This window comes from Calidris pugnax, unplaced genomic scaffold (genome assembly GCF_001431845.1).
Source record: "Calidris pugnax isolate Ruff unplaced genomic scaffold, ASM143184v1 scaffold8, whole genome shotgun sequence".
Lineage (NCBI taxonomy): Eukaryota > Metazoa > Chordata > Aves > Charadriiformes > Scolopacidae > Calidris > Calidris pugnax.
The window spans coordinates 19,318,878-19,342,576 of record NW_015090830.1 but is presented as its reverse complement, the minus strand read 5'-3'; the positions used below and the strand labels follow the sequence as shown (position 1 = coordinate 19,342,576).

Genomic DNA, 23,699 nt, shown 5'->3' with positions numbered 1-23,699 from the left:
TGCATTGCCCCAGGATATCCAAAGGCTTACAGCTGTCCAGCTTCTGAGCTGGTGATGCTAGGTTTGACAAGATGACATAACATCCAGGACTACCAATTACTAAGAGAATGCTAGTTTTTGGGAAAATAGCAAAGAAGATTCATGGTCCCGAGGATCTTGAGGCATGAAGCACAATGTCCACGACTTTTTGTTTTGTTCACAGGTTTTAAAATTGAATGTGGTCATTTCAGATCTAGAACAAAGCACTCAACTGCTTCACAGAAGCAACTCAGAAAATATACTTTGCCTGTGCATAATAGATACTTGTAAAATTTAGGGTGGGTCTTCTACGCGTCAGTAGACGCAGGAGCTGCTGCAAGCCTGACTCATTTGCCTCTGCATGGCACCGTTTTAGATGAGAGACGCTGTAATATCAATAGCTCTTAGTCATAAGGGTCTAAACCTGCCATATTCTGTAAATGAGTAATGTCCAATTGTTTATGGATTGGGGGATGAACAGTAAAAAAAGTACATAGGGCGAACACAAAATATTGCTTACTTATCATTTTAATGATGATTACAGAGGGGTTTTTTTGGCAATTTTTCAATTGTTTCATGCATTGCCTTCTGCTATCTTTGGCTAAAAAAGGTGCCTGGATCAGGTAAGACACAGGCCTTTTAAAAATGTGAAAACATTCTTCAAACAGTTATCCTAATAAAGTTTGTTAATAATGCAAGCCTTGCAAAAACAGGTTTTCAGGAAATAATGGATCTACACACTTGACACGACTTAGTTAAAACCAAAACAGAGTAGGGAAGTGTCACAATGCAAAGCTTTGTGTTTGGATGCTTGGTACACCTTTATAATTTTAATCTCTGTAGAACAAACATTCTCTGTAGATCACTGTGCTCCCAGAATGAAATACATTGAAATTCAAGCTAAAAATCCTGAAACAAACCCAACCAGAGGCATTAACAATGCTCCAGTGAGTACGCTGGCACACTTTCACATTCCAGGTCAATGAAGCTTATTCTAAGCAAAACATCTGGAGCACTCTAAATCCAGCTTTCTTTAAAAACTAAATCTATGCTCAGCCTCTCTTCATTTCTTTAAGATGTCATTTAATTACAGTCCTGATCAATGCCATTTTGAAAAAGCATCTCCCGCACTACTTCCCCAGTTTACAATTAAATTATTTTTTCCCTCTCATTCTACTCAAGGTAGTTTCTCAGAGCAGAGCATTAAAATCTTAATTTCTAGTCACTAGCACTGATTTTTGATCCAAATATGGAATTTAAACGTTGGTATATGGTCAGAAAGATTTAGAACTTACTGGTACCTTCCTCCACTTTTGTCTTTTCAGAGCTGGATTGAAACAAACATGGCATTTTTAAGGCTAGATTCAGATCTAGACTAAGGAAATGCATCTTTATCACATCTTCAGTTTTTTAACAGGAGTCATTGATAATGAAATTGAAATGGGAGGAGTACTTCCAACCCACTAAACTGTTGAAGAATTATTTAAATAAGCATTCAACAGATTTTGTCTTTTAGATGCATTCAACTAAGTCAAACTGGACATCTTTGGCAAAAACTTGGCAAAACTTAATACTACCAAATTCTGGCCATAATTATCCAAGCAGTATGTCCCACCTCCACCTCCCTTTCATGGAAAAAACACAACCAAAGAACACATTTCTCCTGTGCCCAATGGGTCCCATCTGCTGCTGCATTCTCAGCCTCAAGGTTTGAGAATGCAAAGGCTCTGAGGCTACACCCAGAGTCCATTCACCCTGAAAAGCAAACAAACAAGCCAGGCACACTTCATTCCTCAAAAATGTGTTCCTTTACCACAGTACTTTGAGGCTTTTCCTAAAACAGATGTCCCAGACTGATTTCTGTTTGATACCTCTCCTCCTGTATACACTAAGATTTCACTTTGGCCTTGACTTATGGGAAGACCGTCCTACTGAATCTGTGTCAACTCTTCAGCAGCTTTGCCTTCCCCCATAAAGCTATGAAATAACTACAATGAAGTTAGTTCCCAGATTAATGCAGAATTAAACTCCCCTGCCGAGTTAAGCTGGATGCAAATAGATGCAAATATTGCTATGTAATGTCTTTTGCATTGCTCGGTATGAGGCAAGTGAACCCATGACTACAGATGTGATTTTCACAGAACAAAACCGCTCATAACCTCTCCAGCCACAGTATGGGAAGTTTAATTCAATGAGAATGTTTGATTTCTTTGAAGTTTATGTCATGTAAAGAAGGCCTTGCATTAGACATTAGTATTATTTTATGGATGAAGAGTGAGGAAAATATACTACTCAGTTCTAGCAAGGATAGCTGAATTCAGTCCTTAAGTAGCATGAGCCCATTACAGTGGTGATTATCAGGCCATCACTGAAATGGCAAGATCTCTCAATATACAGCAAAACACTAAACTGTAGCTACACTGTATAAACAAACACAGAGCCCCTGAAGAAAATATTACTATTTATAATTGTACCATAATATGTCCTGGAAAGCCTCAGGAAAGATACTTGGGCTAGTCACTATAGTAAAGACTCAGGAAGAGTCCCATTACAGATGGACAAATAGGTACTTATTTTGTAGATAAATAACTGAGATCCAGAAATGGTTCACACAAATTGACAGGATGTCTGAGACAGAGCTGGAAGACACACATCAGAAGAGAGTACCATGCTTTTTATGGTGGGTCCAGTAAGTTCTTGTGGATGCATTCACTTAAAAAGTCTCTCCACATCTTTGGAAGAAGTGGCTTCAAGCCGCTACTACTCCAAGGGCTAGGACCTGCATTTGCTTTAAAAGAGACATATCCACAGAGAGCAATGCATTGCTGCACAGGGATGCGTGGAGCATAACACATTATCTGGAAGAAGTACTGCACTAACACATTGTGCCATGCAGACGTACTGTTAACTGGCTGTGAGTTGCAGAAGATGAAAAAGCTGACATTTGCCAGCTTCCCAAGGATACATGGTAATGGCTAGCAACTGCACTGCCTATTGAAAAGAAGTACTGAATGTGCGTGGGTTGTGGCAGGCTGTGTACGGGCTCTTATGCCAAGATGCAAAAGCAGCATCTCAGAGGTGGCTTTCCAGGGTATTTGTTTTCTTTTTTCCTTTCCTTTTCTAAAAAAGAACAACTGAACCATATTCTGGCACTTAGAACAAGCCTCCCAAAGATGATGTTTCCAGTGGCATGCAGACTTCTTTTGCTATTGCACAGACCTTTGTTTTTCACAGCTTTGTAGTAGCCTCCATGCATTACATATAAAAATGAATACATTTTTTGCCTAGAGCGTCCCTAAGGGAGCAGAGTTATCGAGGTCTGAAATATCTTCATCCCATTTGCTGCCCCAGGGCTGATTGCTAGCCTGCATCTGCCATTCATGGGAACTGAAAGTTAGCTGGCCAGAAAGAAAAGCTCCTGCAAAGAAAACATGTTTTACAGAAAAAAAAAAAACATGAAAAGAAAAATCTATAATTATCCAGTCACATTAGTGACAGTGAGATCCTCCCAGCTTTCCAGCCAGGTACAATTAGGAATTGTTTTAAACAATCAATGAGTTAATTACAGCAGTAACTTTCCATTACATTTCACAGGGAATGTATTATGTGGGGGACCTTGGAAACTGTAAAGCAGTACTTTCACTTGAAAGAGAAGCAGACACAATACCAGGGTAAGCAGCCTATGCCTGAGTCCTGCACGACTTCCCAGCAGCACTTCTCCCGGCAGTGCCAGTGGCTGCCGAGCCCCTCCAGAGCTGGCTTGGCACTGTTTTGCTCACAGAAAGACCTGAAGCCCCAATAAGGCTCAAAATATGAGAAGAGACACCTAACACACAGAACCTCACCTAATGCACCAAAGGATGCTCGGTGGTACAGCAGATGCAGTCTAGCAAGGCAACTGCCATCCGCCGCTCTCTTACTCAAGCTAACACACTTTGAAGTGACTTAAATAAGACAGGACTCCTGTCAGTAACCACTTTTCACTTTGGAGACTCGATTGTCGATACCTCCCTCAGCTTTTTTGTCTCTTTTATTAAAGCTTCTTACGCACAAAGATTAATGGCTTCACGGTTCCTGTGAAACAAGGGAAAATGGAGGGGCGCATTGCTAAGCATAACTACGATTTATGTATCTGTACATGAATCCTGCTGTTTAGCTGTGATTTGCTGCAGAAGCACAATTTTAGCATGGTATGAGATACTCATTTATATCAAGACAATTGATAAATTGATGCCTACCATAAGAGCTGGCATCATAATCTAGTACCTCAAGCTTTTGTGGTTCATTATCATCTCAAGAGTGCTCAGTTCTGCATTCAATTATATGTTGCCAGAACGCAATTTCAGTTTCAAGTAATGATTGTAGACTTCTAGATCCTGCCCAGTAAAGCCAACAAAGATACTCCTATTGAGTTTCAACTGGTACCCAGTTCCTTATTCCTCTGGCAACTGGGCATTTCATTACTAGAGATAGAGATCTGTGTTGTTGGGACACATGCAAAAGGGCCAACCTATAGGTGCCAGAAAGCCACAGCTGCTTTGGTAAAAATGCAACAGCTTACATGCATTCTGGACTCTCCTTTTCCAGGCTGGTTGAAGCAAAGGCCTTCATTGAGGGAACAGCCGTCCCATTCACATGCCTATTTTGGCACCCCAAATGGCAAGCGCCTTGCTCAGAGAATATACATTCTCTTAAGTCTCTCAAAAAAAGACAAGCCAGCATATGAAAAAGAATAGACATGTATTAGGATAAAGACAGTATTTCTCTCTCCCTAGCCCCAAGTAAGGTTGTGTGATGGCGCGTTATCTCTCTCCTTTGAAGCTGGCTGTCTGCTATACTACTATCTGCGTGGGGGAATGCAATGGAAGCAAGCCAGCAGCAACCTGTCCCCTCCCTTCAAACACTCTGAGCACCAGCCACGCTCACTACCTCCTTGCTATCCTTCAGTGCCAAACTCAGTATCCCATTCCCCGAGCTACTGGTTTCAGTTTCCAACATCAGTTGTAATGAATTAGCTTCTCCAGTGCTATGCTGATTACACGCTACAGATGCTGGGAGCACAAGGAAGGCCCCATACCTACACTCTTATGCAAACGTGGACAAGTGCTTAGGGCCATGGTTTAGTGGTGGACTTGGCAGTGTTCAGTTTATGGTTGGACTCAATCTTGAAGGTCTTTTCTAACCTAAATGATTCTATGATTCACGTAATGCAGAAACTTGGCCTGAGAAACAGACACACACTTTTTCTCTACTGATGCAATGCCCCATCCTGGATAATTTGCATCTGTTTTAAGAAGAAAGTATATCGCAAATGAGTTCACAGCACAAATTTAGTATTTTATTCTTGAAATGGATATTGGTTTTCACTCTCTTACACATTTAATCCCGAGATTTTGACACAATGAAGGTTTCCCTGTAACAACTGCACAGAGACTTCAATAAGAATTTTGTTTCCCTAATGGAATGTCACCAGATGATGATTAATTTGCCTTTCCCTTGAGGTCTCAAAGAAAGATGATTTAAAAATGAAAACAAACAAAAAAGGTCAATACAAAGGTCTAGGTTTTCAAATGACTAGCAACTGTAGGGGCCTAGCTTAGAGTGCACTAAAGATTTTCAGAAGCAAGGGGGCAGACATTTTAAAAGGCAGCCCCCTTTAAGATGTGTCCAGCTGGCCACATCAGCAAACAAACAAAACAGCAACTGTTTGGGAAAAGCAAGCCTAAACCCCATTTATTTTAAGCCCATCTTTAAATACAACTTCCGAAATGACACCATGGATTTTACAGCCAGACAGCACAGAATCAGCTCTGTTTCAGCAAAGCGTGACTCCCAGGGACACAGAGTCACATAAGCCACAGAATCAAGGTTGCAAGTGCAGCAATTATAACAACACTTCTTTGGGGAAAAGCAGCTTGTAAGCAAGAAAGCTCAGATACAAAACAGGTCAAAGACACTCCAAAATGACGCTGAGGTCTCCAAGAGCTGAAAACAACAAGTCAATTTTAATGGCTGTGAAAAAACCCAGCGCTGTTCTCCTGAAAAGTTATGCATCAGAAATAAAAAGATGAACACGTGCAGGGCTGATTGGCAGTTAATCACTTCTACAAAACAAATCCCTGGGCACCCTACGTGAGGGACGGACACAATCCTGATCTAACTAAGAGTCTGGCATACAGCACAGCCTCTGCCCCATCCGAGTATGAATTTGCTGCCCTCGCTTTGCAGTCCAACCCTTAGGGCAGCCTGTTCACTTGGTAAGTGTTCACTTGGTAAGAAGTTTCTGGGAAGACCACAAGGAAGACTAGCAGAGAATCAAAACATGGTTCCTTCAAACTGGTTTGATCCCTGCAAGAAATATCTCATGTTCTTGCCCCTGTAACTGCTGGCACTCCTTGCCCTCCTTAGCCTGCCAGTTCGTCAGGGCCCACTCTAGGTCGGTGGTGGTGGGTTTTCTTTATTTTATTTTTTTATTTTTTTTTAAAGCAAAAAAACCCAACAGATCGCTGTTCAACACTATGGCATCCAAACTGAATGCCTCTCATTGCTTCTGCTATTTAAGGCATCTGTAAATAACTGATAAGGACACCAGCACTTATTTACCTCTGCAGATGGGTTGCAGATTTGGCAGAAGGGAGAAAGGCCCCACCTCAGGCCTAGAAGAGGTTTCTTAAATGGAGGTTCGTCACTCCTGCTGCTCATTACTATATACTCAGGCCTTGGAGCTACCGCGTCTACGTGGCTTCTGAATGGGACAAAGCTTCTTTCACACTGAGATAAACAAGCAGAACACCATGCTAATTAGCTAGACACACTGCTAGTGCAAGATAACATAAATCTATCGAGTTCAGCATGGCTATACCATTTACTCTCAATTGAGATCTGAGTAATAAAAAAAAGTCATCTGGACATCCATCTCTCTCCTCAAAGAACTATGTTCACTTCATACCCTAAGCACAAACATGCCTGTACAGACGAAACCTCCCTGGGTCATTTTCTCCCTGTGAGGTGAGAAGTTAGATTACATCCAGGAAAAATTAGAGCAAAACAGGTAAATTCAAAGTATGGGTGGTCACGCCTTGCGAGCAATGGCAGTCCTGACTGGCCCCTCAATGCTAAGGATTCCACCAGCCTTCCTTCCATGCTTATTTCAAGACCTGAAGTTTTCCCCGGGAGATGTAACTCTCATCTGGGTCAGGTCTCCAGTGAGCAGATTAGCCTGGCCTTTGGGAAATAAAGAAAGTACATTTGGCTAGTTATATCATTGTATCACTGGGATCTTTTGACTCTACTCTGTATAACTGCTTACAGTAGCAGAAATGAAAGAAGAAAAGCCACTGCTGGGTTGTTTTTTTTTCCTTCTCTAAAAATGTGATCCTCCCAACACCTCCTCCCTTCCCATCCCCCTAATCCTTATTCCCAGCCACTTTTTTTAATTTTGGATATTTAACAAAGATAAGACACTATTTTCAAGATCTGATTGGTCTTTGTTAATTAAAACTAAGATGCCTCAGAAACCTCATATGCTTAAACACACACCTCTCCTATTCATTTCAGATACATATAAAGTATTCAACAGAGAAGTCATCTACTTTTCCTGATTTACCTTTTCCCCCCCTGCAAAAAAAAGAAAGAACAGCCAGTAAGGCATAGTTTAACATAAAATAATACCAGAACTCTTAGCTGTCTGGATCAGCAGCATGCAGGCACTAAAACTGAAAGAAATCTCATTAGCATGACATAACAGTCAATTATAATAAGCAAGATTTAATGTTAAGTACCACAGCCTGATTAATCTGCAGATCTTTCTATTAGTGGGAATGTTGCTCTACAAGTTTCAAGTTTTAGTTCATTCCATCACAGTAAGCAAAAGTTGGGTAAGGTACAAGGGGAGACAGACTCATCCCCTGTGTAAATTGCACTGGCTCCAGAAGTAGATCCCTTTCATTCCTGGAAAGGCTCCGAGTTGATGTCAAATCCATTCAGGCTCTGAGGGCTCCTCCTGACCACCATTTTCCAGCAGGATATTAAAGGGGTTTTGCTTTTCGGTTTTTAAGTGTTTTCCCAGTACATTTCTGAGTGTACGTAAACTATCAAAAAGACAAATGCTACACGCTTCAAAACATTTTGTGTTGGATTCACACTTGAACAGTCAGACCTGAGTGCCTGAGGGCAAAATACACCATGGAAAGTACAGCTCTCAGCCCAGCCTGCCATTACATCCAAAAAAGGTGAAGTATTTTGGAAATACATCATTTCTCTAGGAATGTCTGGACTTGCAGTACTCAGCAAAACTGAGCTTCCCACTCTGTAAGTTTAAAAAAAAAAACAAAAAACAAAACAAAACAAAAAACCCCAACGTTTTTGCAGAAAGTCCCTCTTCACAGGGAATCTTCCAAATTTCTTCTACAGCTTTAAAAACCTACAGTGTAAATTTTCCAAAGAATTCAGTCTTGCCTGCTTTTACACAAAATGGAGCACCATTTTAACATTAAATTGGGTGATTTGACATCCTGAAGTCCCTTCTGACCTAAATTATCCTGTGATGCTAAGCAGCGTTGGTTTACTCAAAACTGAATTTTGGTATGTTGGAAAAGAATTTTGGGAAAAGCTGTCTAACTCAAATTGAAGATCCCTAAAAAACTAGATTGAGAAAAACAGCATGAAAAATTGAGAGTAATGCTTGATTTGCTTTGGTACTGAGCAAAAACTGAGCAAGCACATGGGACTTTTTCCTGTTTCACTGTTCTGAAACAACTCAAAGTGTGACAAAAATTATTTTCAATATTACTTATTTCATAGAGTGGGCTTCCGCTATGTGGCAAACAACTATTAAAGAGGACTTGTCTCTCACTTCCTGCAAACAAGAGGTTTTTTTCACTATAGCTGCACTCAAAAGAGTTCCTAGCATTCTCTTAAATTGTCAACATGGTGAATCTACGGAGATCTGACAACTGGTTAAGAGTACTAGAAAACCAGGTACATTTTGCCATTTCTCACATTTTATATACCCCTATCGGACCAAGACTGGGTGAAACAAGAGTTACTCAAGAGGCAGAAATACTGCAATGCTGGTCAGAGTCAGAGCTACAGCTATGATTTGCTCTGTGCTTTACCTGTAAGTGGATTCTGTAACTCCTCTACTCATTCTACTTTATAAATACAGCTCTGCACAGATTTTTCTGGGGTTTGGGTTTGTTTTGGGTTTTTTGTTTGGTTTGTGGGGTTTTTTTTGTTGGCTTCTTTTTTTTTTTTACCCTCTCAGGTTAATACTGAACCACAGACTTTCTAACAGGCACATTTGCTCTTTTACCAGCTTGATAGCCTGTTAAAAATGCTAAAGACACCTTCTGCTCCACTCTCTGATAGTCATAGGCTTAGAATGTTTGAGAACTCTGGACTTTACTCACGTACCTAATACAGTCTACTGCTTGAAGATCAAGGCAAAAATGAATAAATTTTGTTTCTCAATCTGATTTATCAGATTCTAGCTTCTGTTGAGACAGAATTTTTCTTTTAATCAACTTTTTGGACCATTCTTTTCATTAGTCATGTACCACAGTTAGTTTCCTTGGAAAAGTTCTCATGTGAAGATCACTTACCCAATGAACCATGACAGTTACTTAGAGATTAACAGTTTCATCTTCAGTTTGACTGACTAATCCTTATGAAAATCAACTGATCTGTGCTTTCCTAGCTGTCTACTCCTAACTCTTACTGCCATCAATGGAGGTAATGCATGGAAATAAGCGTGACCATGCTGAAAGTAGTATCAGATCATTCAAATTCTGACTCCTAGGAGTGGGGAGCATGGAGAAACAGTTTGTAAGGAATTGGTGAAATAAATCTTTTTTCTTCTTCAAAAGATGCTGTAGTGATATGCTGATGGCCACCTATAGCACTAGCTAAAGAGCTTCCTTCATAGCTGTGAACATATTTCACTACACAGATGGGCCCTGTAACTTCACTGAAGAGTAGCATTATGCAAGTGACGAACATATCCTCAAGTGTCTACCTGGGGAGATCCCCCTGTAGAGTGATGCCATTCAGTGGTCTAGGTCACAGGAAATGAGATGTTCTCCAGTAGCTGCACCCCAAGAAGACAAAACAAAAGACAAGGGCAACTGCTTCTCAATTTCAACTCACCATGGTCTCTATTTTGGGAGCAGAAGAACCAGGGTTGCAGTTTCAGTAAAAGAGATGAACTCTACAAAGGCCTAGCAGTGTTTCTTAGGAAGGCCAGTGCAGCAAGTGTTGCTTCACTAACAAACCCATCAGCAAGGGCAGTAGAGTTCGGTCACAGCACCACTACACATCTGTTGTGTCATGCAGTGACAGCTGCAGTTACAAAGATGCCTTCTACTTACCACAGTTTTACCTGAAGCCTTTTTACTGTTAATGTCTCCACTGAGAAAAAAATTCAGGGAAAAGATCTGGCAAATATTGTTAACACTGACAAACCTCTGAACACACAGCAGAGTTAGCAATACCGCTGTTAGGAAGGACTAATAATAATTTTATTCTCTGCTCTCACATTTCTTTACAAACTAGCTTATATGTAGTTCAGAGATGGCATCACCTGCCACCAAAATCTTTCTCTCTCTAATGTGGAAGCTTTCTACACAGCAACTCCATAAAATACATACTAGAATCACCTCTTAAAACTAGAGGCTACAACAGCACAGAAGGACAATGCAACTACCCAAGCTAACATAAGGTCAGACCACGCCCTGCCAAGAAAAAGAAATACTAAAAGACAAAAGTTGTTATTTTGCTTTACTGGAATGGATTAGTGCATATTACAGTGGGGAATTTGGTTTGAATTTCCAGTACTTTTCTAAACTTCTTCAACACTGCTAAGTTGTTTAGTCTTTCTAGGCTCCAAATGCTACTATTTTCCTACTTAGATGTCTAGCGTGGGTATGGATGGCTGAATGTCAACATCTGGATTTGTACATGAGGAAAGACGGCAGAGAAGTATACAGAGCAGAATATCCATTTTGCTCCATACCATGAACACGTATCTATTTACCTGCCTGTTATGTAGGGCTGTAACCACGGCATTCTGTGTCAGCGACCAGCCTCTCCATTCCTGGCTGAATAACAGCACACGCGATTCTGTGTCAGCGACCAGCCTCTCCATTCCTGGCCCTGTTTTAGAACTGCTTGACCAGAAACCCACAGGACACTCTCTCATACTTCAGTTTCTTCATCTGAAGTAAAACGGGCAAGTGTCACTACTTATCACTGAGAAAGAATGACAGACTATTTCCATACTTCCTATCCATACCGAAAGGTGCTACAGAGACTATGAATCCACTGCCTTCTCCACCTATGGTAGAAGATTGTTCCTGCACTTTTTCTTTCCAGTCTCAGATCTGGGTTTGTCCCTAGCTCCTCTTTGCAGGCTGACAGCTGCTGTAGTTTTGCATCATCACAGAGCACAGAATAAGCATAAAACTGACTCAAAGCCTAAACTCAATTTCTAAGTACATCTTCTGCTGTCTTTCTGAATGAGCCTTTTTTCCTATCTCCATGTGCATTCTCCCTCTCTTCCCTTTGGTTACAAGCTTGCCCAGCTTGCATGCAGATGTAAGAGAGACTGGTTTTGGTAGCCACCAGGTACTGGTAAAATATAGCTGCATTGTCTATCATCCTGTGGTATGTTCAAAATCACATGTCAACAATAGGGTTACAAAATATCAGCAACAGAACACAATTTCCCCCTGCCTCAACATTTTCTCACCCTTTCCTGAGATTCTTTGCAACTGTGGGCTGAGAGAAGTGCCACTAGGCCATTTCAGGTCTTCTCCACAACTTTCTGTGCTACCTCCACCGCGTGTGCTGTTATTCAGCAGTTACTGCAGATCTCAATTTCAGTCGGATTTGCAAGTCAATCCTCTGTCTGTAAATCCCAGATGGCTGAGTGATTTTTAGCACAGTTATTGATCTCCTCATTCATACATACCGGCTTCTGGGCAAACACACCCAGCTGCTCTCATCAACCCCCTCTGACTGCCACCAGCAGGAAAAAGGACTTTGCAAACCCGAGCTCTACCCGCTAATAACACCACCACTTGGAGAAATAAAATTAGGCAGGAATAAGCATATGGTTTGCATGTTTGCCTACCTGATAGAGATCGCAAGGCTGCTGCCAGGCTCCCTCCCTTGCTCTGCCACAGCTGTGCTTTCAGCAACCGAGCACCAGCCTCCCTAAGTGTTCTGCTCTGAAAACGCACACGCTCCACACACACCCCTCCAGCCTGGCCGTGCCAGACAGCCCCTTCTCCTCCGCCGCCAGCCAGCCGAAAAACAAGTTACAATTCAATGACCAGCTCCCCTATGAAAGGAAGATACAGAGGTCGGAACAATCAATGCAATTAACCGTCCTGAAAACAGCACGAGGCTTTTTGTAAAATGGGAACAATCAGGGTTTATCTCTGCCCCTTCCCCTCCTCCCACATATTACCTATAAATGAAGAAGGTCTTTAGCAGATCCCTGCATGTTTTATGCCAGCTGCTCTCTGTTTCTCCTTCTGTCTTACACCACTGCAGAACAGCAAGAACGGATTTAGGCTCCCAGGCGGTGGGGAAGGCGACTGCTCCTTACCTCTGCGAGGCAGGGATTTCAGCCTCCTCACCGAGACCTCCAAGGAACCATTTGTTCTGATAAATGATAGATTAAATTGGTTCTGGAGACAGTGGGGTATCAAAGGGGAAAAGAAACAAGCCAAAGGTCCAGCTAGCCTTGCCTTCCCACCCATGCTCTTCCCCTCAGATCATTAAGCTCACTATCATAAATCAAGCCTCCATGCGGCTGCGGCAGTAGTAGATTTCAAAGGCAAAGTGGCCTGGGTATCGGATACTAGGGCCACACGTTCGTGTTTTAAACACTATTTGTTGAGCTTTTTAACATGCAGTTTGTCTCCTTCTGCAGGGAATTACTCAGCCAGGCAGTCACATGGCTGCAGCAGCACAATTAGAGGATTCAAACCGTGCTAAGGCTCTTTAGGGTTTTGATCTGGAAATCATACAGGGTGGGGAGATAAATAAAACCAAAGGATGACAAGGAACCACTATCTTTGTACAATTAGCAGCTTGTAACTCTCTCAGGGTGCGCTCACCCAGGGCTTGCTGTCACAGAAAAACTCTGTTATATACTAGTATAAACCTCACCTAAGTTACAAAGCAACCTGGTAGTACCTGAAGTTGAAAATAAGCAGGGAAACAGGCTGCAACACGTCCTCAATGGAATGGCTACCAGGGAGAAGAGAATAGCTATGAATGTGAGCTTATCAGATCTGGGGGTCGGAACTTTTAATAATATACAAATAGTACAAACTTTAAAATTCCAATTAAAGTCCCCATACAAGCCTTCTCCAAGGTTCAAGGTTGTTCAAAATTAAGCAAACATTTCAGGGTTTCATAAAGACCACAGCAATCTGATAAAAATATTTTGAGACTTTGGGTTATACCAGCTCCATCATAATGCTCTGGAAAGTCTTTATCATACCGACCACAATAAAAATTAGCATGGAGGTTTTTATGAATTCAAGTGTAGCACAGAGACCTCTTAGTCTTTGTCATGGTGGGATCAGCCATGGAGTTTGTGTCTGATTTAAAACCGAGCCCAAGCCATTTCTTCCTCCTCCCTGCCCACACTTAAGGAGCATTTGGATTCATTGCTGTGGCAAAGTCCCCAAACTCAGGGGAGGGGACTCAGTGATGGGATGGATTTGGTGTTGGACTTTAATGCAAATGAAAACTGGCATGTATGAAAGGGTTAGAGCAGAAAGCTGACAGAATATACTGATTTCTGAGATTTTACTGTCCTAAAACTATCGACATCTGGAAGGAACACACAGCACTTGTTTAACTTTGTGTCTCACTTTGGCACAGGAACCTTTATAATAAAGAGAAAAAGGGGAGCTTAAAACCATAGTAAAGTCCATACAATGGGGATCTACATCAAAATCTATTACCTGTCTTGGGAAAAAGACAGCAGATGGTAGCACAGTTGCCCCCTATAAATCACTGGCTGAACAAGCAAGTCAAATGGACTAGTGGTACTGAGCAATTTCTGAACAGTCAGGAAAGCAACATCTGACAGGCATCTCATGAACATCTTTGGTGGTCTGACACACAGCGTTGTCCAGTTTCATCTTGAGAGGCCTGTGCTTGCATGATCCAGTAGAAGTTCTCCCCTCAACTCAATTTTTCAGTCTCCAGCCTCATCTACTTTGCTGCTTTTAACAACTGCTTAGAAATGCAAGGCATACTCTTGTTAAGGGGATCAACATTTACTCAAGAATCAGATGTTTCCTCTTGCCAGTTCCATCATGTGCGGCCTAAAACAACCCCAGATCTTAAATCTTAATATTTTAAAAACAGTAATAAATATAGACAAGCACTCTGTGCATCTGCACTTTGATTCACTATGTGTGGTTGGTCTATTTTTGTTTTACTTTCTGCGCTTTAAAAATAAATCTCATCAAACAGCTAGGATTCTGGCATGTTCACATGACTGGGGGAGCTGGGGTTCCAGGAGAAAGTGCAGCGTGAAGCCATGTGCTGTCCTCTACACAGAAAGGCTGAACATTTGGGACAGCCATCATCCTTGGTGCAGCTCCACCGGGTTCACTGAACTCAGTACAGAGTGTCCAAACCAACTGTCTTTTGTTTCTGCATGGTGGAGATAAACATGAAGAAATAAAACCCATTTCATCAAAATTGTAAAAAAAAAAGCCAACAACTTTAAGACGTTTCAAAGTGGAAAATGGGCAAAACAATCTGGTATCAAGCAGAATGTACACATGAAACAGAGACAGCAATACTTTCTCCTAGTTTTGCTAGACAGACTTATTTGTAATGCTGTATCTCTGTGAAGCAAGCCCATTTTATTTTTCCTTTCCTCAGTATAACATGTTTAAAAAAAAAAAATCCAAAGCCTTGTCTAGTTCAAACTCCCTAGCAATAATGTAAAAGTAATGCCTAGCAGAATTTTAATGACACAGAGAGATTTACTGCAGATTAAATTCGATTAAGTATCGCTAAGTAATGAGGCATTTCAGGGGACTATGAGATAGTGAGGGAGTTTCTGAATTCAGTCTTTTGTCTGTAATACTTGGAGTAATTTCCTAATATAGCTCACATTATGTAGTGTTTCACACAGGCAACTTAAATGTATGTGTTTGGTTTGTTTTTTTTTTTTAAATTAGTCCATAATACAAATATTCCTAGCATAAAAATGCAGTATTTCAGAGAAAACTCACAAAACAAAGATGCTTTGGAAACAATAGCCATACTTATATGGCATCTTTCATTTTCCAAAACATTCAACAGAAAGAGTAACCAATTAATCCTTACAACATTCCTTTGAAAGTCATATGTTACTAATTCTCCTTTCACAGATAGGCCCGTTGAGGTAGGATAGTAAAATTATTTGGCTAGAGCCATAGGGAAAGGTAGGGCTAAAAATCGAATGAGTATCGACAGGTAACGTGTCTCCAGGCATCTTAAATCATTCTAAATAACCTCTCATTTAAGGAGACCGTCTACTGAAGTCCTGTTACAGGTCCAGTGTCTAGAATGGGTTTTGGTGGTGCTCCCTTCTTGCTAGTTCCCTGTGCAGCACCTACCACACTGTAGCCCCATTCCCACCTGGCTGTTAGATGCTGCTTTAGTACAACTAATTTAGCAAAGACCTTCATGCAAGGGGTAGGATAAATGAATACAAATGAAACTTTCTGCAGTCCTGCACTGTACACGGTTTCAGCTGTCCACTCAGAGACACAATACTGTACAGAAGGCATTTGGATGCCGTGCTGCATCAGATCATGCAAAACATTAATTCCATATGGCACATACCCTTTACACAAGCAGTCTTATTTTTAGAATAGTTACTTTCATTATCGCATGTATCAGTAGTTCTTAAAAATGCAAGCTTGGTCCAAATCCTTCCCGATGAGGCAGGCAGTAGCTCTCGCTATATTGAAGGACCACATTATTCTGGGAGAAGAGAAATGACTATGTGTCTACGTGAGGAATAAGTACATAGTTCAACTGTAAATGCCCATGACATCCTTTTTAATACACAGACAGCTATACTAGGGCAAAAGTACAGGCAGAGTTGCTTGGCTTGACGATATATGAGTCTCCCCCATCCAATCAATCTGGATGCTGTAGCCAGAGCCATAACAAAAGGAGGAGAATGAAAATTGCTGGTCCTCAGTATCCTTTGAGAGAGGGGCGTCAAATGTGACCAATAGCTCTGTCAGCTGCTATAAAAAGACAGGCTGTAGTCTCACAAGTGGCATTCGGAAAGAACAGGAGGAAGAAGCAAACATGATGAGACTTGGCTTCAAGGTCAAATCTAAAAGCAATGGTAGAAGAGTAGTTTGAGCCACAGGGAGAATTCATTGTTCTGTGGTTATCTCCATACCACACCTAGGAATTCCAGCCAGCACCTGGGAGCCAAATTTAACACTTTGTAGATCTACTGACTTGCACATTGTCTTTGCTGAAAACGTTTCTTAAAAAACTCTAGGATGCTTATCTAAAGCTGTTTGTAATGAGAAGAAGTTCAAGAAAATCCACATTACCCTAACAGTAAATCTAAATATAGACCAGACTAATTTGTTCTTGTCTCATTGCAGGTCTGGATCTGCCTATGCAAAAACCTGGGTTAAATTCTCTCACCTTAGCTTGCACGTAGTTCCACTGAATTTTAGGCTGTCAAAGTAGTGAGTGAGAGAGAGAGAGAGAGAATGGCAAAGCAGGATTACCATGACGAAGTTATTATCTGGCTTTGACGTGGAGGTGGATGCAGGGGTCATCTGAAATGCCAGTACTGGTGGTTTTCACAAACAGCCATATCTCTCACATCCTTTCAAGATACGTGTATTTTTAGAACTTGCTGCATATTAAACAAGAGAGGTCTTAAATGGGATCAAGGATAAAACAAAGCAGCTGAACAGAGGTGCTTTTTTGGATAGTGGCAGTATAACCCAGGTGAAAACAGCCTCCTCCAGAACACAAAGTTCTGGGAACAGGTGAGAACGGGAAACGAATGGCCAATACAGAGTAGAGAAAGTATCATGCAGGGCCCTTTTTTTCCCTAATGCAGCTCCCCTGAAGTCAAACAAAATAGACTTACATGCTATTCCTAGTATTAGAATAGAATGTTTCAGTTGGAAGGGATCGACAACGATCACCTAGTCCAACTGCCTGACCAATTCAGGGCTGACCAAGTTAAAGTATGTCGTTAACGGCATTGTCCAAATGCCTCTTAAACACTGACAGGCTTGGGGCATCATCCACCTCTCCAGAAAGCCTGTCCCAGTGCTACCACCCTTGCAGTAAACAAATGCTTCCTAATGTCCAGTATAAACCTCCCCTGGCGCAGATTTGAACCATTCCCACGTGTCCTGTCACTGGATCCCAGAGAGAAGAGATGAGCACCTCCCTCCCTGCTTCCCCTCCTCAGGAAGCTGGAGAGAGCAACACGGTCACACAGTACTCAAGGTGAGGCCGCAGCAACACTAAATACAGCAGGATAATAATTTCTTTTCACTGGCTGGTGATGCTGTGTTTGATGCCCCCCAGGATGCAGTTTGCCCCCTTGGCTGCCAGGGCACACTGCTGACGCCTATTGAGCCTGCTGTCAACCAAGTACCCCCAGATCCCTTTCTGCAGGGCTGCTTGCCAGCCACTCTTCTCCCAATTTATACTTGTGCCCAGTGTTACTCCATCCCAGGTGCAGAATCCGACATTTGAATGTGTTAAATTTCATCCCATTATTCATAGCCCACCGTTCCGGTCTATCTAGATTCTTCTGCAAGGCCTCCTGTCCCTCAAGAGAGCCCTCCTGCGATCACCTAGTCCAACTGCCTGACCAATTCAGGGCTGACCAAGTTAAAGTATGTCGTTAACGGCATTGTCCAAATGCCTCTTAAACACTGACAGGCTTGGGGCATCATCCACCTCTCCAGAAAGCCTGTCCCAGTGCTACCACCCTTGCAGTAAACAAATGCTTCCTAATGTCCAGTATAAACCTCCCCTGGCGCAGATTTGAACCATTCCCACGTGTCCTGTCACTGGATCCCAGAGAGAAGAGATGAGCACCTCCCTCCCTGCTTCCCCTCCTCAGGAAGCTGGAGAGAGCAACACGGTCACACAGTACTCAAGGTGAGGCCGCAGCAACACTAAATACAGCAGGATAATAATTTCTTTTCACTGGCTGGTGATGCTGTGTTTGATGCCCCCCAGGATGCAGTTTGCCCCCTTGGCTGCCAGGGCACACTGCTGACGCCTATTGAGCCTGCTGTCAACCAAGTACCCCCAGATCCCTTTCTGCAGGGCTGCTTGCCAGCCACTCTTCTCCCAATTTATACTTGTGCCCAGTGTTACTCCATCCCAGGTGCAGAATCCGACATTTGAATGTGTTAAATTTCATCCCATTATTCATAGCCCACCGTTCCGGTCTATCTAGATTCTTCTGCAAGGCCTCCTGTCCCTCAAGAGAGCCCTCCTGTCCCAGTTTGATATCATCAGCAAACTTGCTAATGGTGCATTCAACTCCCGCATCCAGATGGTTGATAAATATATTGAACAGCACTGGCCCTAGAACTGAGCCCTGAGGAACACCACCGGTGACTGGCCACCAGCCAGATGTAGCCCCACTCACCACAACCCTTTGAGCTCTGCTGTTCTACCAGTTCTTCATCCAGTGCACTGCGAACCTGCTCATCCCACAGTTGGACAAGTTGTCCATCCATTCCCACGTGTCCTGTCACTGGATCCCAGAGAGAAGAGATGAGCACCTCCCTCCCTGCTTCCCCTCCTCAGGAAGCTGGAGAGAGCAACACGGTCACACAGTACTCAAGGTGAGGCCGCAGCAACACTAAATACAGCAGGATAATAATTTCTTTTCACTGGCTGGTGATGCTGTGTTTGATGCCCCCCAGGATGCAGTTTGCCCCCTTGGCTGCCAGGGCACACTGCTGACGCCTATTGAGCCTGCTGTCAACCAAGTACCCCCAGATCCCTTTCTGCAGGGCTGCTTGCCAGCCACTCTTCTCCCAATTTATACTTGTGCCCAGTGTTACTCCATCCCAGGTGCAGAATCCGACATTTGAATGTGTTAAATTTCATCCCATTATTCATAGCCCACCGTTCCGGTCTATCTAGATTCTTCTGCAAGGCCTCCTGTCCCTCAAGAGAGCCCTCCTGTCCCAGTTTGATATCATCAGCAAACTTGCTAATGGTGCATTCAACTCCCGCACCCAGATGGTTGATAAATATATTGAACAGCACTGGCCCTAGAACTGAGCCCTGAGGAACACCACCGGTGACTGGCCACCAGCCAGACGTAGCCCCACTCACCACAACCCTTTGAGCTCTGCTGTTCTACCAGTTCTTCATCCAGTGCACTGCGAACCTGCTCATCCCACAGTTGGACAAGTTGTCCATAAGGATGCTGTGAGGGACAGTATCAAAAGCCTTACTAAAATCCAGAAAACTACATCTGCCACCTTCTCTTCACCTACTAGGCAGGTGACCCTATTGTAGAAGGGTATCAAATCAATTAAACAGGACTTTCCTTTTGTGAACCCATGGTGATTGTGACTGATGACTGCATTATTCGTTAAAATCCTTTCAATAGTATCCAGTATAATCTTCTCTGTATTTTTTCCAGGAACTGAGGTTAGACTAACTGATCTGTATTTCCCTAGGTCTTCCCTCACACCCTGATTGCATATAGGGCAACTTCTATACCAGGCAAGATCAGGGAAAAGAGCTTCACGAAACACATGTCTGTGAAGCACACAGCCTTGTCTGTTAGAGAAAGAGCTCATTCCTGAGGGCTTATGCTGCAGAGACAAAAATATCTCCAAATACAGGCTTTAAGTTCTGTGCTCAGTATGGCACTCAGGCAAACTCTTAATATTCAGTGCCTGCATACATCTCATGCCCCTGGGGAGAATTAAGTGCTTGTGAATTGTGGCCTGAGCAACCTGACAAAGAGCTGTGAACACTGAGAGGGTCAGTGTTTCACAGAGCTGGAATGCCTTAGAAATTATTATTCTCTGTTTTTAAGGCCTGAAAGAGACCAAAGGAATAATCTTTTCTGACCCACCACTTAAGAAGATTGTCAGAAGACACGTGCAGAAGATGCTTCACTCCAACCACTTTAAGCTTCTTAAACAATGAAAGTACTTAGGGACATCCAGATTGCTGGTGAGAAATGTTTATGCAAACAATTTCTTTTTCTCCTTTCTGGCAAATTCATGAACAGAAGCTTCTTTTTTTCCAGTACCAAAAGCCAGCAGCCATTAACTGGACAAAAATAGGCATCTGAGCACTACAAAAGGGAGATTTTGGAAAGCCAGTCTGTGGCAATGTCCTGCTTTTGGAATAGATGTAACCAATGGAAACGCAATCGAGTGCTGCACTGGCCGAGTTCGTTGTCACAAACAAACCTGAAAGGCTGGATCTGAATTCCAGAATTCAGGAGGTGTGGATTTGACTCACAGGCTAATTCCACAGCCTGGGGCTGATCCCAGGCATGAATCCATACGCAGAAGGGGAAGGGAGGGAGGTGGGGTTTTGAGATAAGCCTGAGGGCTCCTCTGCCATCTTACTCAGCTTCAATTCCATCAATCTCCTAGTACAGGCCTTGCTATTTTCAGTTTATGCACCTCTGAAACTGTAGGGATCATGCCTAAGAAAAAACAGTAACACGCTCATAATTAATCTTCCCTACATTCACTATAACATCAGACACTTTTCATCGCAACACCCACCAAAGGGCCATCTGAAAGACTTGTCTATGAAATGAATAATCACACAGCCACTTACAATAATTTACCATATGAGCAAAGAAGAAAAAGTAGGAAACTATTAAGACTTCATTAAATTACCATAGGACATAAAAACTAATAATAATTTTAAAAAATGCTCAGTTATGTGCCATGGGTTGTGAAAAAGATGGAAACAAAAGGTTTAAAAAGAGAGTAAACCTTGAGACAACAGGTGGAAGAGGCTGAACCAGCAATTGCCAGTACTGAGGAGAAAATTAAACTTTTGATCTTTTAGAAAGAAGATCCAAAGTGAGTTCCTACTGTGGCATTTTAATACATCTCTGCTTTCTAACTTTTCAGAGAAATGCTTTTATTCTCTTATTTAACGTTTGAGAGAGCACAGACTGGAGTACTTGCACAGTTAATGAAAAAAAACATTTGTATGCTTCAAAAGTAATGTTTGAAAGAACCCAGACAATTTTTTCCCCAGTAAATACAAACCCCTGACACAATACCAAGAGCTCACTTAAGATAAATACAAGGTAGATGATGCAATCCATGCTGGAGGTATCAACTTTAGAAAGAAATTATTTCCTCCTACGTATTTGTGGACCATGTCTAGGACACAGACTACTGCTTTGGGAAACCTCACTGAACTAATGGGAGATGAAGTTCCTCTTTTGTCCTGCTCCAACATGTTCCCCTTTGGTCTGTAGATCTTTGAGATATGCAGTCACACTCTCAAGTTGCATAAACCCCCAGTATGAATACAGGCTGGGGGATGAAGGGATTGACATACCCTCTGTTAAGAAGGACTGGAGGTACTGGTGGATGAAAAGCTGGACAAGAACCAGGAATGTGCACTCACAGCCCAGAAGGCCAACCAGATCCTGGGCTGCATCAAAAGAAGCGTAGCCAGCAGGTCGAGGGAGGTGATTCTACCCCTGTACTCCACTCTAGTGAGACCCCACCTGGAGTACTGCATCCAGCTCTGAAGTCCTCAGTACAGGAAAGACATGGACCTATTGGAGCATGTCCAGAAGAAGGCCACAAAAATGATCAGAGGGATGGAATACTTCTATGATGACAGGGTGAGAGAGTTGGGGTTGTTCAGCCTGGAGAAGAGAAGGTTCCAGGGAAACGCAATTGCAGCCTTTCAATACTTAAAGGAACTTACAAGAAAGATGGGTACAGACTTTTTAGCAAGGCCTGTAGTGATATACAAGGGCTAATGGTTCAAACTAAAAGAGGGAAGATTCAGACTAGATAGAAGGAAGACATTTTTTACAATGAGGGTGGTGAAATACTGGAACAGATTGCCCAGAAAGGTGAAAGAAGCCCCATCCCTGGAAACATTCAAGGTCAGGTTAGATGGGGCTCTGAGCAACAGGATCTAGTTGAAGACATCCCTGCTTACTGCAGGGTGGTTAGACTAGATGACCTTTACAGGTCCCTCCCAACGCAAACTATTCTATGATTTGATGATTCTGTGGACCCTTGTTCAAGTACTGAAAGCCACCCAACTTCCCTTCTCTGCTATGTACAACCAAACCGAGCACAATCCAAAGCCTACTACTGTGACTCTTTTGAAAAAGTGTTTACTGCTCCAGCATCAGTGGGCCTGTGCTTATCACATCAAGGATCACCCTCATGATTAGCACAACAGTTGGGAAAATATCCAAGCTAACTTGATCGATATGCACAATTTGTTCATAAAGCTACCTTTACAATGCAATGAGACCATCTTGCCTTCTATATCCTGACAATTAGCAGCCTTTTTGCGTCTCTAATGTCAAATTCAAAGAAATAATGTTCCCGCTCCAAAAAAAAAGAAATTGTTCTGTTATTGGTAACACTAGGTTTTCAGTTTCTTAAATTTATTCCAAGAAATCAAACAAGAAATCCAAACCTAAATTGAACTCTCACACACACAAAAAAAAGCCACTCAGCTAAATTCAGCTAAAGAGCTGATGTTTAGTATGTCACAAATCAATGACAACAAATACAAACAATTCCCAAATTGTCAATGAAAAAAGGTCACACCTCCACAGGAGGTGCAAGGAGATGCTGTAGGAACCTCCCTGCAGGGATCTCAATAGGATTTGATTCTACTCTGAAGGGGGGTTTCACACAATGCAGAACCGTGTGATGCACCAGTAGCTGCTACAGAACAGATCAAAGCTCCTTGCGCATCAACTATCCCAGGTTAAATCTGTCTGTGACCAAAGAAAACAACCACAATCATTAAGGGCAAGAGGGAAGTCAAAGCAAACCAACCAACCAGGCAAATAAATCAAAACAAGAATTTGAGATGTTACTGCTTTTTTAAACAGGAATTCTGTACATCTCTGACCACAAACATAAGGACTTTGGCCTTTGAGGTCTTGTCTTAGAGAAGGATCTTGCCTGGCAACCTTGACACAAATACTCACATCCAGCCACTACAGGAAAACAGACTCTCAAATCCTTTAGAGAAGCCTCTAAGAAACACTTAAAAATCAAAGAAGGGTAGTGGGTTATTTGTTCTTTTAGCAAAACATGAATGAGTTTATGGGCCCAGCTGCCAATCTCCATCCTCTTCTATACATTCACTACTAAAAACCTGGAGCTCTGTACTCAATGAGGTTGCTTCTGCAGCCATGTCAACCCGAAGAGCCACCTCCCTTCCCTCACTGCAGAACTTCAGCCTTATGAATTTCTGTACTCATTGCCACAAGATCACTTTGTTTCTAATAAAACAGATTTGGTTTTTTAACAGCAGAAGGGATGCATACTCCAAGGTGATTGCCAAAACCATGAAACAGAAAACTATCACACCACAGTACCTGGGGGAGGAAAAATATATAAAGCAAAAAAAAAATGCCTCTACATTTTCATTCA

The 23,699-nt window shown here is 42.3% G+C and overlaps 1 protein-coding gene across 1 annotated transcript in view; it reads right to left on the bottom strand.

Annotated features, from left to right (window-relative positions):
* Positions 1 to 12,226, bottom strand: part of LOC106887409 (phosphatase and actin regulator 1) — a 179,964-nt gene extending 167,738 nt beyond the window's left edge. The window contains exon 1 of the mRNA XM_014940906.1: positions 12,149 to 12,226. The gene's annotated coding sequence lies outside the window, so the exon portion shown is untranslated. The remainder of the gene's footprint in view (positions 1 to 12,148) is intronic.
* Between the last annotated feature and the right edge of the window lie 11,473 nt (positions 12,227 to 23,699).